Raw genomic sequence first — 14314 nt, 5'->3', positions numbered from 1 at the left:
TCATGTTTAATATAAGCACTTCCACATAGGATTGGGTGCATTGTTATAAGGCATGCTTTAAAAGTGATTTAATGAAATGAGCGACATTTCACTGAGTGAGTTCAGCAACACTGATATATGAAAACATTGGTGGGAAATGATATTAAATGTTACATGTTGTTCTTTCCAGGAGTTTAAGTTCTTTGCTGCTGTGGCAATTCTGCCACAGCATTAGGGGGCCGGGGGGCTGAGTGGTACTTCTATGCTCATGATAGAGCTACTCCTTCATGAGCCACGGTTGAGATCTGTTCATGATACAGTGGTTCTGTCATGGCTCTGCTTAGTCAATAGAACGTGTCATGGAGGCGCAATATTAGTGCTGTGCAAGCACAGCGGCAAGCCCATGACAAAACTGGTCCATCCTGAGGACAGCTGAGGCAATGCTCGTGATGGAGCGGCTCTGTCATGAGCATGGAAGGACTTAACAGGTGTTAAAAAAACCTGAGGGGTCTCTTCAAAGAGAGTGTTGGTTGTAATTTAAAGGGCACTTTAAAACACATTGTGGCAGCTTTATGTTGACGTTGCGTCTCTTTGCGCCACAATTTTGTCAGTTTATTTAATACAATGACAGTGGAAATAATGTACCATATTTACAACGTTATGGATCTAGGAGATATGTCACATTCTAAAGCCCTGCACCATAAAGAAGTGTTCCTCTGAAGGAATGCGTCTTGAAAGTGGCTGACTGTAATGCATGATATTTCACTCAGTGACTTTCAGACCCATGCTGTTTCAAAACTGTGCATGTGCTTGAAGCAGGCGTAGGTATTGACGCAGTATTGTGAATATAGTGCATTGGTGAGCCTTGCTGGAGCTGCATCACACTTGCGATGCAATTCTAGTAATGTATTACTTTTTCAGCACAGATGTGTTACGCATGTATGGTGTTTTTGTACCATGGTGCGCCACATTTCAAATGTGGCACACCATGGGTAACGGAGCACTAGCATACTGTGGTGCACATTAACTGGTGCATATCTGGGTATGAAGTAGTTAACATAAATCTGCCCCATAGGTTACAAATCCGCGTTTAGTAGAGTGTTCGGCCTTTGTAGTGTTATGTTTTTTCTGTTATTCTATGTAGGTATGTAATATTGCAAGATTTTTGTCACGAAAAAGAAGCCATGAGTATTGGGTTTGTGAAAGATTGCAAGATTTTTAAAATTAAAAAGCAAGAACCATGGCATTGTTTAATATAGCATTGTAAATACTTATCTTTAATAATGATGAGAGAGTAAAAAAAGGTTAACCTGATGTTTTAAAGTTATTCACAGGCTTCTTTAGAGGAAGTGTTCTATATGATTGTAGCGTGGGTGTTTGACTTTTTTATAGGTAATAGAATGCATTTTGTATGCTGTAGCAGGAGGAGTACTACATACTTGAATATTCTTCAGTGCTTATTTTCATTTTGTAAGTGGTATTGAGACCGACACAGAACTTCAATGGATCGGAGGGGCTGTTCCTGTGCATCTGGAGGACTGCCAAGCCGTTGCAGCAGTGGGAGTGAGGCCTCTCACAGGGGCGTAGCGCAGCTCCTTTTGATGCTCACAATTGCAGATAACAGGGTAGAGATGTCTGTGGAATTTATAGATGGTTAGTAACACTAGAGTGTGGGCGGCGCCCCTAGCACTTCATTACGGCACACAGGGGAGCCGCGTTGCACAGTTTGAGAATCAGAGACTTAGGAGATAAACCTTCATAATAGGAAGGCTTCTAAGTGATAAAAATCGCCGGTGCTCTGCGTTAAAAATATCACTGCTATCGGTGGAATTTTCCACGGTGTTAGTGCTTCAACAGAAATGGGAACACATATCTGATAGAAAATCCTGTAACAATCTCAGTATTTCACATTATCGCGTGAAAAGAAAGTCTTTCGAAAGATGTTGAACGTTGTTCTCTTTTGAGAGTAGAAAAGATAGTGAGAGAAGTGGGTGGAGTTCTCCGTGTAAATTGCAGAATAGAAACTGCTAAGAACCAATTGGAAGTGTTGTTTTCAAGTCACATGACTTCACATGCGCGTCTCAGGACGTGTACGCGGTGACAGTATCTGGTCACGTACGCCATTTGGAAGTAGCGGTCTAATTCAGCGAAGTTTCAAAACGTGAAAAGGAGTAAATCCAAACACATCCGGATTTAATATATCTTCTGAGCTCGATTCAAGCATACAATTGTTAAAGTATAAAACCTTTTATATTTTTTTTTTAAATACCAAGGTGTGTACATTCGGTCACGCACGAAAGTTTAAAAAGACATTCGGCTCCATTTAATGAAAATTTTCATAATAATAAAAAAGAAGCCTAGGTTTAGTGTCTTTGACGTAGTATAAGTTCTTTGATGGGTCTATGAAGAAATGTAATAAGTTGCAATTGCAAAGTTTTCACAAAATATATAGGCGGGTGCGCGCACACGGTCGCGCACGAACGAAAGGCAAAAAAGCGGAGATAAACCCCCTTTATAATATGCTCCTGGAGCTGTTTTTGGTACAATGAGTTAGTTCTGAAAAGAACTTTTTTTTTTTTTTTAAACAACTGTTATGTTGTTTTTGATTTTTTAAACTTACAACAACATTTTCAAGTGTGACACAGGATCAAAATGAAATGAAGAAATTTATCTTTTCTCGGGCATTTATGACTCTCAATTTTTAGTTTAGTAAGAACGAGGCTCTGCTCTCCGTACAGAAGAATTTCTCCACACTCGTTGCATTTCATGTGCACCTTTGCAAGATATGGTCTCAAGTCCATCACAGCACTCGATGGAGATACAGGTCGTCCACCAGAAGATGTGCTGGCCACCTCTGATGGTAATAGCGTGGCCAGGGCTCTTGTCGATGCCTTTGCAAATTCCACAGGGTGCACTTGTTTGACATGCCGCACCATGGTATGTATGGAAAAGGAATATTTTTTTCTTGGATTTCCTCTTGAGAGAACCGAATTGCATATCGTGCAGGTAACTTTTGGCGCATTCACTTTCTTTTGTTCTTCAGGATAAGTGAAAAATTGCCAAATAAAAGTTTCCTTTTTTCTTTTTAAAGGTAGTCGCTCATTTCCTTCAGATTCGGAAGATGAATGCGGGGCGGCAGCCATTTCAGCAAAGTCTTCCGAAGGGTGTTGAACGTCGTTCTCTTTTGAGAGTAGAAAAGATAGTGAGAGAAGTGGGTGGAGTTCTCCGTGTAAATTGCAGAATAGAAACTACTAAGAACCAATTGGAAGTGTTGTTTTCAAGTCACATGACTTCACATGCGCGTCTCAGGACGTGTACGCGGTGATAGTATCTGGTCACGTACGCCATTTGGAAGTAGCGGTCTAATTCAGCAAAGTTTCAAAACGTGAAAAGGAGTAAATCCAAACATATCCGGATTTAATATATCTTCTGAGCTCGATTCAAGCATACAATTGTTAAAGTATAAAACCTTTTATATTTTTTTTTAAAATACCAAGGTGTGTACATTCGGTCACACACGAAAGTTTAAAAAGACATTCGGCTCCATTTAATGAAAATTTTCATAATATTAAAAAAGAAGCCTAGGTTTAGTCTCTTTGACGTAGTATAAGTTCTTTGATGGGTCTATGAAGAAATTCAATAAGTTCAGATTGCAAAGTTTTCACGAAATATATAGGCGGGTGCACGCAGTCGGTCGCGCACGAAAGCCTGGAAATGCGCTATCCATTTTATTGAGAACTGTTGCCGAGAGTGCGCACACGGGGTTGTGCACGAAAGTTTAGAAAGGCTATTTTTATTTACAGGCAAATTTTAATGCGTTGAAAAAAAGGCAAGGTACAGACTTTCTAATTCTGTATCGCTTTACAAGGAGTCTCTATGCAACTTGAACAGTAAAGAAAACGGCTTGTTTCTGAAAAAAATATTGCCAGAACTTTATTGACAAAAGTATAGGTTGTATACACGAGATATTTCTGAATTAGCATTTTAAAAACCAATGAAATTCACTGAAAAAACCATAGGTTTTACACACGTTATAGTTAGGAAGTAGCATTTACAAAACCTATGAAATTCACTGAAAAAACCATAGGTTTGACACCAGTTATAGTTAGCTGGAAATTTTACTGATATAAAACCAATTAAATTAACTTTGAAAAAATATATATTGGGCTACATTGGACCATATATATGTTAGAGCCCAAATGTAGGCCAATGTAGCCCAATGTAGCCCAATGTAGCCCAAAGATGGCCACCAGAGACAAAAAAAACAAATGTAGCCCAAATATCAGCCAGATGTAGCCCAACTATAGCCCAATGACAGAATGTCCCAGAGTGTTCTAAAGTACAACTAGAGCGCTAACAGTCTTACTTATGACAAAAGTATGGCACAACTGAAGTCATCTTGATTGAAATAAAGTGTTAACACTTAAAACATTTAATTTGCAAAGGAACAAAATGAGGGGGTTCATTTTGTCATAGAAATTATGATTAGTGCTGAAGAAAGAAAAATTAGGGCACATTTTGAGTGACTTCTCAAATCCTCTTATATTTCATTAAAAAAATTCTGATATGCAGTCTCCCAAGATGGCCACCAGAGACAAAAGAGCCTGTGCTTAAAAACTCTGTTAGCAAAACAGGCATTTGAGATTTAAAAAACGTTTTAATATATAAAAACGTTATCCGCTAATAGAATTAGCATTTAAAAAACCTTGCGAATTCAATGAAAAAACCATAGGTTTCAGGCCTTATATAGTTAGGAATTAGCATTTAAAAAACCTTGCGAATTCACTGAAAAAACCGTAGGTTTCAGGCCTTATATAGTTAGGAATTAGCATTTAAAAAACCTTTGAAATTCACTGAAAAAACCATAGGTTTCAGGCCTTATATAGTTAGGAATTAGCATTTAAAAAAACCTTGCAAATTCACTGGAAAAAACATAGGTTTCAGGCCTTATATAGTTAGGAATTAGCATTTAAAAAACCTTTGAAATTCACTGAAAAAAACCATAGGTTTCAGGCCTTATATAGTTAGGAATTAGCATTTAAAAAACCTTGCAAATTCACTGAAAAAACCATAGGTTTCAGGCCTTATATAGTAAGGAATTAGCATTTAAAAAACCTTTGAAATTCACTGAAAAAACATAGGTTTCAGGAGTTATATAGTTAGGAATTAGCTTTTAAAAAACCTTTGAAATTCACTCAAAAAACTATACATTTTAGTGGTGTTATAGTTAGCTGGACATTTTACTCATACAAAACCATTGAAATTGCTCCTATATAGTTAGTTGTACTAACTATATTTCGCGCTCCCGCAATCCACTGCTGATGATGTCACATATTAGATCATTCATGACATGGTCAGTGACATCACTGATGACATCTCAACAGACTGGAAGGTGGAATCAGCAGGGGCAGGGAGGCTCCTCGCAGCAGTTTTAAAAGCCGCACTGACCCAGTTGGAAACTCTCCCAATATTCACGTAGTCCAATACAACGCAGTCCGGCCCAAATGCTACTGAAGGCGCAGTAGTGGCAGCAGGAATCTGACAGTTGGGGCATGCATAGTGCGTGTATTTACAGTACGTGGCTCTGTGACATACGATCATACATGACACGTGCTATCATGCACTGTACATTTTCCAGCTTTCTGCTGCAACACTGCAACTCCCTTGCTTCGGATTTTAACCCCACATATTTCCATCTGGACACAGGCTGAGGGGCCAGTTAGCAAATCTTTCTGATCTGATGACTGTTTGCAAAAGGGTGGGTATGAAGCTGCCTGGGTATACACCAGCTGCAAGCATGCTCTGAGGGCAGACATCAGCAAGTGGAGCGTCTGGAGGGGTTTTGTATTCTAATTAATCAGAACTCTATCAGACACTATGCTGCATTCCCCAACCAGCATAGAAGTTTCATTGATTTTTACATCTTTGGTGGTGTCACCTGTGACATCTTGCCTGAAGTCCTGCACAATGGAATGAAGATGATTTAGTTGTGTTGCTTACCATATCCAGTGTATTTCAATGTTTTAGAACACATTTTATGAATTTACTTTAAAACATTTTTTCAAACAATTACGTTTATAGAATCTTTGAAGAGAGTGCAAATGGTAAATCACATATACAGATCCCAGTGGAAGATAACCACTTTTAGATTAGTGGAGCATTTCAAGATTCGGTCGGCAATGAATAAGGACCATAATTTGAAATTGGAAACCCTGGAACACGAAATTTTGGCCTTAGAAAATAAACATATAAAAAGATAGTGAGCGAAAGGGCTGGGGCGTGGTTGGACAGAAGGAGGAGGTTTAAGCTTTGCGAGTCCAATAAGGCGGGTAAGAGCCTGGCCGCATACTTAAAATTTTAAGTACAGAACAACACAATTAATGTCATTAAGGATACGTTAGGGGTCACCCATTCAGAGCCAGATAAGATAGCGGAAGTGTTGAAAGACTTCTATGAAGCTTTATATGCTAAGAATGAATCGGTAGAAGAGGATAAAATTAAGGAGTATTTAGACGAATGTGACCTCCCAACGCTCTCATCGGAAGAGCAGTTAAACCTCAACGCACCAATCAAGGCCACAGAGATTGAGGTGGCGATTAAATCACTGAAGTGTGGGAAGGCCCGGGACCCGATGGGTTCACAGACAAATTTTATAAAGCTTTTCCCTCTTTGCTGGTTGAGCCTCTTTTCCATCTCTTTCATGAAATAAACGTCACAGGGGTAGTCAAGGGTACACTGCCTGAAGCCATAATCGCGGTCCTTCCAAAGGACGGTAAAGATCCTTCTCTTCCAAAAATTATAGACCTATTTCCCTCATTAATCTTGACTGTAAAATTCTAGCTATGATCCTCTCTGCCCGCCTTCAGCGAGTCCTCCCCAAACTAATTCATCCCTCACGAGCAGGATTCTTAAAACATCGACTGTCCAGTGATAACACTAGGGTCTTGGCACACGTGATGGAAAAAGCAAAACTACTAGACACACCTACAGAGGCGATAACCCTGGACGCCGAAAAGGCTTTCGACAAAGTCGATTGGACTTTTCTGAAAGCGGTCCTACATAAATTTAACCTGGGCCCAACATTCGCAAAACTAGTAATGTCCCTTTATTTCTGTCCCACGGCTAAAGTCAGGGCGGGTGGATCTTTCTCCTCCTCATTACGTTTGCAACAGGGAACAAGGCAAGGGTGCCCCCTCCCCCCTCCCTATTTCTGCTGGCGATCGAGCCTTTCCTTTACCACATTAGAAATAACGATGCTATTGCGGGCATTCCATTCCAAGATTGCACTATAAAACTTACCGCTTATGCGGATGATGTACTTGTTATGTCTGAAATAGCGGGGGAGGCTATCCCTGCGCTTATGGCAACTACTGATGAGTTCTCCTGGGTCTCGGGATATAAACTAAACAAGGATAAAACGGAGGTCAAACTACTTAATAATATGGGTAATAGAGATATCCTTGGTAGCTCAGGTCTCACTTGGCAGCCACACTGCTTTAAATATCTAGGACTAGACTTTGACAGAGATCTCCTCTCCACACTGAAAACCAATGAATCGTCAACCCTGAAAAAGATCTCCACCCTACTGGATGGATGGTCGCCCAAGTTTCTCTCGCGGTGGGGCAGGGCAGAAACCCTTAAAATGATGGTCACCCCCATTAGTAAATTATTTGGCTAGCATGCTGCCTATGACATTCACTGATGAATTCATCACCAAAGTGGACAAACTGTTTGGTAGCTTTCTATGGCAGGGTAAGAAAGCCAGGATATCACTGAAAAAGCTACAGCTAGCGAAAGAAAAAGGCGGCGTGGACCTTCCCTCTTTTAGGAACTACCAAACAGCATTTCTCTGCAAACAGGGAGCACAGTGGCTGGTTGACACCCCATCCTATGTCCCAATGTGGATAAATATTGAGCAATCGATCATCAAGCACTTACCCTTACGGACCCTGCTTACCATGGACCTGTCTCACCTGCCCCATTCCAAATACATTATGTTGAACACCAGGCGTGCTCTATTAAGATTAGACCAGTCTCACGAATCCAACTTAAAGTTCAGAAAATCCAGGTTCATGGCCTTATGGAGGAATCCTTACCTTAAAAGTGAGGGCAACACCCTTTACTGGGAATCCTGGTCCAAGAAGGGAATTAATATGGTGTCAGATCTTTACGACGAGACACAACCTCTTCCTTTCTCTTCATTGCAAATGTCACATGATTTGCCTCCCATGGCTTTCTCTGAATTCTTGAAATTGAAAGCCCTCATATCAACACGTGGCCTCCACCCTCACACACCTTGGCTCATATCACACTTGCCCCGTCTCGTAGCGGCTGGTCACTTCGTATCTAAAGCGTACAAACTGCTCCTTCCTCTGCCCAGGAAATCACACAGACAGGTTCAACTCAAATGGGAATCAGAACCCAATTCCACAGGCATTACAACTGACTGGGGTGCAATACACAGGTCTGCCTTCTCAAACAAAATATCACCTATCCTCTCCCAGACGAAATACATGTTACTGAATAGAACATTCTGGACCCCAGAAAGACTCTTTAAGTGCCAACTGAGGGATACCCCCACGTGCTGGAATTGTTAGGCTGGGTCTGGTGATCTAGCACATATGCTCTTTCACTGCCCCTCCCTTCAAACCTATTGGGGGAAAATCTTTGACTGTATTCAACATGTCTTTAAATTGCACCCGGTGAGGGAATTTGTGTACCTCATATTGGGGGCTCTTGAACCAAATTTGCCAAATGCACAGGATCGCAAGCTCTTGGACTTGATGCTCACCCTGGCGTGTAAGGTGGTTTTATGTAAATGGAAAAATGCTTCAGAGGTTAATTTTAAGATCCGGCAGGAGTGGCTTTCCTTTCTGAGAGGAGCTGACAACCCGGTGCTACAATCTTCCATCTGGCGATCCTCCAACAAGAGACTCTGGAAATTGCTAGATGTATCCTCATTCCATTTTGATCCACCGTGATGTTTCACCTACTGCGATATATTTTTAGGGTATTGTAGTGTAGTTCCTATATTCCCAATAGGCTCTGCGCATTGGAATAATATCTTCAATAGTATAGACGTAGGACAGAGGTTAACTAGGTCTTCTACTGACGATACTAGACTTAAGTTGTGTGTGCCAGCTAGCTCAGAGTTCACTAGAAACTTTCTCGAATAGGCGAGGAGGATTTTAACCTCCCTGGATAGACAAGAAGGGATTTAGTTTCTGACAACCATAGAACATGACAACTTTGCTCTCCCTGATCAAGAGTGTATCTCTAGAGTCGTGTGAAAACAAAAGACAGCTATTTTACTCAGTCAATACGTGCATACTTAGTTTCACCAGATTGCAGAGAAAAGGAGAGACGGGCATTTTCAATAAAAGGTGTTATTTATTGATCAGTCTCTTTTCTCATACAAGAGAAATGAATCGCTACAATTGTTATACTTATAGTTAAGTAAAGTGCATACAGTAAAAGTAGGATTATAAAATAATACTGTAAAAGCATTGATATGGTTTCTTAGCCATATGATACTTTAAAATGGATAAAAGATATACATACATATATACATTGACTAATCGTACTCAACTGGTGCTTCTAATTACGCCTACCCCGGTGTACCTGACCTAAGCCTAATACATGGAAAGGAGTAAGTAAGTAGCAGTTTAAGTTAACTTTGGTTTGCCAAGAATCTGACTCAAGAATTCTCTATAAGGGTTTAGTCAGTTCAGTACCTGGGATTTAGAAGGCTGGAGGTCTGGTATCTCTTTCTCAGGACTCGGTATCCCAGTCAACCGCGAAGGTGGGCTGGAAACGCTGGAGGCTGGATTTCTCGGCAAGAGAAAAGACAGCGTCTTCCTCAGTGCGTCAAAAGGGGAGGGGCAGCGCCGTGGGCTCTCGCATCAGCTGGGCTCTCTGGCAAGTAGTCACTGCTCCAGGTTCATCACCACCGTGTGTTTGCTTAGGACAGCGTTGGTATATTTATACCTGAGAGGTGCTGGGTTTGACGTAAGGATGGACATAAGACGTCAATAAAGATGTCACTAAGAACTGAGCGTTCTTGCAGTGCTTTACAGGAGTTCTTGGACTAAATCAAAACATTGCAGGCGGGGATTTCCCAGGTTGCTCAAGGCTTGGATTTGTTTAAGAACTCGGTGTGCTTTCTAGGGGGCTGGAGGAATAGTGCTTGCTTAATGTGACAGCATGCGCTATGACTAATTTATGAAACGGGATTCAGTGCCGTTGTATGGATATTAGTGATTTATAACTGGGCAAGGGTCAGAAATAGGAGTATCGATACAGGTCCCTAGATAAATACACTACAGTATCTATCTACAGACAGCTTGGATTAACATGTAACTACACTTCTTATTCCTTCATTTAATTTGTTTGCTTGTAACCATGTAGTCCCATTGCCAGTCATTATCAGACATTTGTCTTTTTGTATTATTTCAGTGTTTGTACTGTTGTCGATCAAGGAATTTGAGTCATTCTTTGTACCAGAAGCCTTATTGTATTGTATTTCTTTTTCGTCTTTTTCAATAAAACGATTTGAATTAAAACACAAAAGATTAGTGGAGCATTCATTCAAATATAATATACTTTGGGTATTGAACCTTAAGTCTTTGAACACACATATTCAGCATTCAGCATTTCACATCTTTTCTTGTATCAGGTAGGGTCGCAGGAGTAGCAAAGACTAATACAGACCCCTGGTTTGAATCAATGTAGTTATTATCATGCCCTTTTTTGTCACCTTCTCCCCTCATACATACCACTAACTAGAGTCATACACTATAGCATATATCAGGTTTGGAAACATTAAAAATGGGAGGTTCTGTAGAATCTCATGACCTTTCAACATCTTGCCTTATTTCAATCATTCCATATCACTTAAAAAATGTTTTAGTGCGAGACTGGGCAGCGAATGCGGTGCTCTTGATGAATGGCATAGAAGCCCCGCCCATTTCCCGCCCATCATTTCAATTGTCTCGTGTTACAGTCCTTGTGAAATCCTTGCTTTTAATTTGTGAATAGGCTTAATAGTCCATCCTTGGGACAGCCTTGTCTGCATTTTTAACCTCCCATAACGACTGAACTTTTTACTTGTGTTGTTACACGGTCTGCTTTATAAGGTAGTGAGCACTATTTTCTTTAATGATCTAAACCCTATTTCACCCATGACATAGCAGCACGCCGCACACTTTTATATTTGTAATGCATTATTTTTTTAGCACGCATGCCAAAGTGGCAGCTGCGCCTTTGGTTTACTTGCAGCGTCGAATGCGGCTGCATGTTTTTTTTACTCTTAATTTACTTTTTTTGCTTGTTCTTTTCAAGTGCCCCACGCAGCACTTTCACGTTATTAGAGGCCATGCCCCTTTCTTTAGCCAAGCCACATTTAAAGAAAGGTCCGCAGCCCCTAATAAAGGGAAACTGCAGCATTTGGCACTTTTCCCAAAAAAGCATTTGTTTGTCAATTTGACAAACAAATGATTTTTGGGGTAAAAACGCCCCATACCATGCTTTCACTTCAATAGCAGCTGCAGACCTTTCTTTAGACACAGCTCATCTAAAGAAAGGGGCTTGGGGCGATTGTAAACCACAAGAATATACAATGCAATAGGTCTCGCATTTTCGAAAACTTTGACCTATTGATATTGTAAATGGCAATGCCTTTTATTATAGCAGGATTTCCAAACACATAAATAAAAGGCATTGTCATTTACAAATGTTAATAGCTCAAAATCTCTCAATTGTGGGAACGATTGCATTGCAAATGTTTGTTGTATTTTTTCGGGGTCATCTCATTTCACACACCATAAAATATGACGTTACATTTTTCCTTCAACCTTTCTATTTTGCAAGACTTTGTTCTACACAAACTGTGCTGCCTTTATCTGCAAAACCCACTTTCAGTGGCGGCTGGTGAAGTCTGAAAGGAGTGAGGCGCAAGATAAAATCATACATTTGTCTGAGTGAGAGGAAAAGTAATAAAGGTGGGGGTCTCCCCCAAAGAATTTCCTTAAAAAAAATGGGGATACTGTGGACTTCCCAGCACAATTTCTTAAATAAAAATATGTTTTACAGGCATATCTAAAGTTTTGCCAGGAAAGCCAGACTGCTCCAGAGCTGCAAGAACCAAGTAAGAGACCTTCTTGTAGAAAATTGAAATTTGGTGTCTCCTCTGCGGCTTCATAGAGCAGGCATGGATCAGGGTTAACAAATGCCAAAAGGTCCACCTATAAATTGTTGTTTAGGTTTATTAACATTTAGTGATAATAGGTAAACAGACACATGAGGTAATTAATAAATTATAACTCTGAGAAAAAGCTGAAAACATTAAATAAACAAAAGTATAAAACGAAAACTGAAGGTATTCATGCATGAGAATTAAAAGAATCAGCCTCATTGTAAATAAAACATGGAGGAGTTTGAAAAATAGCCAAAGGCACACAACATCTTTTCAGAGATAATTTGAAAGATTACCTGCTTAATCTGGGGCCGATTCACAAAGGTAAATTTAGACTTTTGCTTTAAAGATATAATTTAGATCTAACTTAGACTTCAGGTTTATCTGTGAGAATTTGTTGCTCAGTTTTTTGGGTGCTGTTGATACTAGTTGCCATACGGTTCCTTAACTGTAGTTGCAGATAAAGACTGGGCAAACAGAAACGTGTTCTACAGTACTCCACATAATAAGTCTCAAGGTCATGGTGTTACTATGAAAAATTCACAAGTTCTGGAAAGATGCAGCCTGGTGTGATGATAAATCGACTCTGTGATTCACACTCAAGTGAACAGATGAACCCGCAAGACTATTTCATGAGTTGAATCTCAACTGTGGAAGCATTGAAATGGAAACTAAGAGCTCAACCCTTAATTTAAACATTGACTGTTAAAAAACTGAAATATATTGGAATGTTAAGAGCACTTCAGTGCTGCATGTCTGTAGCCATGCACGTTGCAGTTATTAAAACTGATATGCAAGTAAATATAATGAAAACTACCACACATAGGGACCTGCCACCAATAACGGTCAGTGGGCAAAGGTTGCGAACTTGGCTTTAAAAAAATGCAAACTTTGTTATCCTTCACATTACAAACTAAAGCAAAAAGTGATTTATAAGCTCTTCCAATCAAACATATTTATTGTGTTGCTCTAACCATTCACAGTACTTATATGTATGAATTTTACCTCTGCCAAACTTGTTTTTAAACAGCTGAATGTTTTCCTGATAACATACTGGTAAACATGGATAAATGTAGGCTCATAGATCTCCCTTGGTACTTGAGGGTAAACTTGTTAACCTTCCTTATTTGAGGTCTAAAAGAAACTGCCACACAGTGAGAAGCTTGTGCAGAATCAGGCACAAGTGAAGGCTTGCCCAGGGTCACACTAGGGGTCAAGACTGAACTCTGGGAATGGAAGCAATATCCCTGCCACTACAAGCAAAAATATGCCAACCTGCTACATATGCAATGCTATCATCTCTCTAGTTAATTTGCTCAAATTTCCATCTTTCTCCCCCTCATGAATCCAAATGTCACGTGTCTAACCAACGACTTTTCTACTTATAACTCAATTGCTCAAATCACACACTGCACTCGGTTTTCCTCTACGGCTTTCTTCTTCAACACATTTGCATCCATTTAAGGTGGTGTGAGCTACACAAATCATGAATGTAAATAACGTTTAAAGATTCTCTTATTGCCACACTCTCCTTTCAATAACTTTTATTGCATTCTTTCCCTTTCTTACCTCTCTCATCAGCTGCCAGTCATTCACTTTTTCTTTTCCAATGAGACTCAAAGGGCCGCATTTGGGGCCTCATTTATGAAAAGTGACGCATCGCTGCGAGAAAACAGCGTTGCGTCACTTTTCATTGCGCCCTCCTTGCGACCCCAAGGATGCGTCATATTTACATTATGACGCATCATTGCGCAAGGACTTACAGATACGTCAATATTTCTGACGTATCTGTAAGCGCAAAAGTGACGCATTGCTGGAGTGTGTCACAAAAGTGACGCAACTCTAGCCATGTGTCCTTTCACATGGGGCAAGCCCCATGTGAAAGGGCTTGCGTCAGTCTTACGCCTGCTGTGAGGCAGGCGCAAGATTTTGACGCAACAGCATCCTAAAAGTGCGCAGTGAAATCTCATAGATTTCACTGCGTCACTATTACGAGGCTTTTTGCGGGGGAACGCCCCCTCTGCATACATTATACCTGACGCAGGTATAATGTAGCGCAGGGGTTTACAAAGTGACGCATCTGCTTAGATGCGTCGCTTTGTAAATAGTGTGCAACAGGAGGCATGTTTTATGCCGCCGATG

The 14314-nt window shown here is 40.3% G+C and overlaps 1 protein-coding gene across 1 annotated transcript in view; it reads right to left on the bottom strand.

The window, feature by feature from the left end:
• The window catches only part of HCRTR2 (hypocretin receptor 2), a 1670131-nt gene that overhangs the window by 275850 nt on the left and 1379967 nt on the right, over positions 1 to 14314 (bottom strand). The gene's annotated exons all lie outside the window — the stretch shown is intronic.

This window comes from Lissotriton helveticus, chromosome 6, assembly GCF_964261635.1.
Source record: "Lissotriton helveticus chromosome 6, aLisHel1.1, whole genome shotgun sequence".
In the NCBI taxonomy this organism is placed as follows: Eukaryota; Metazoa; Chordata; class Amphibia; order Caudata; family Salamandridae; genus Lissotriton; species Lissotriton helveticus.
This window is presented reverse-complemented; position numbering and strand designations above follow the sequence as displayed.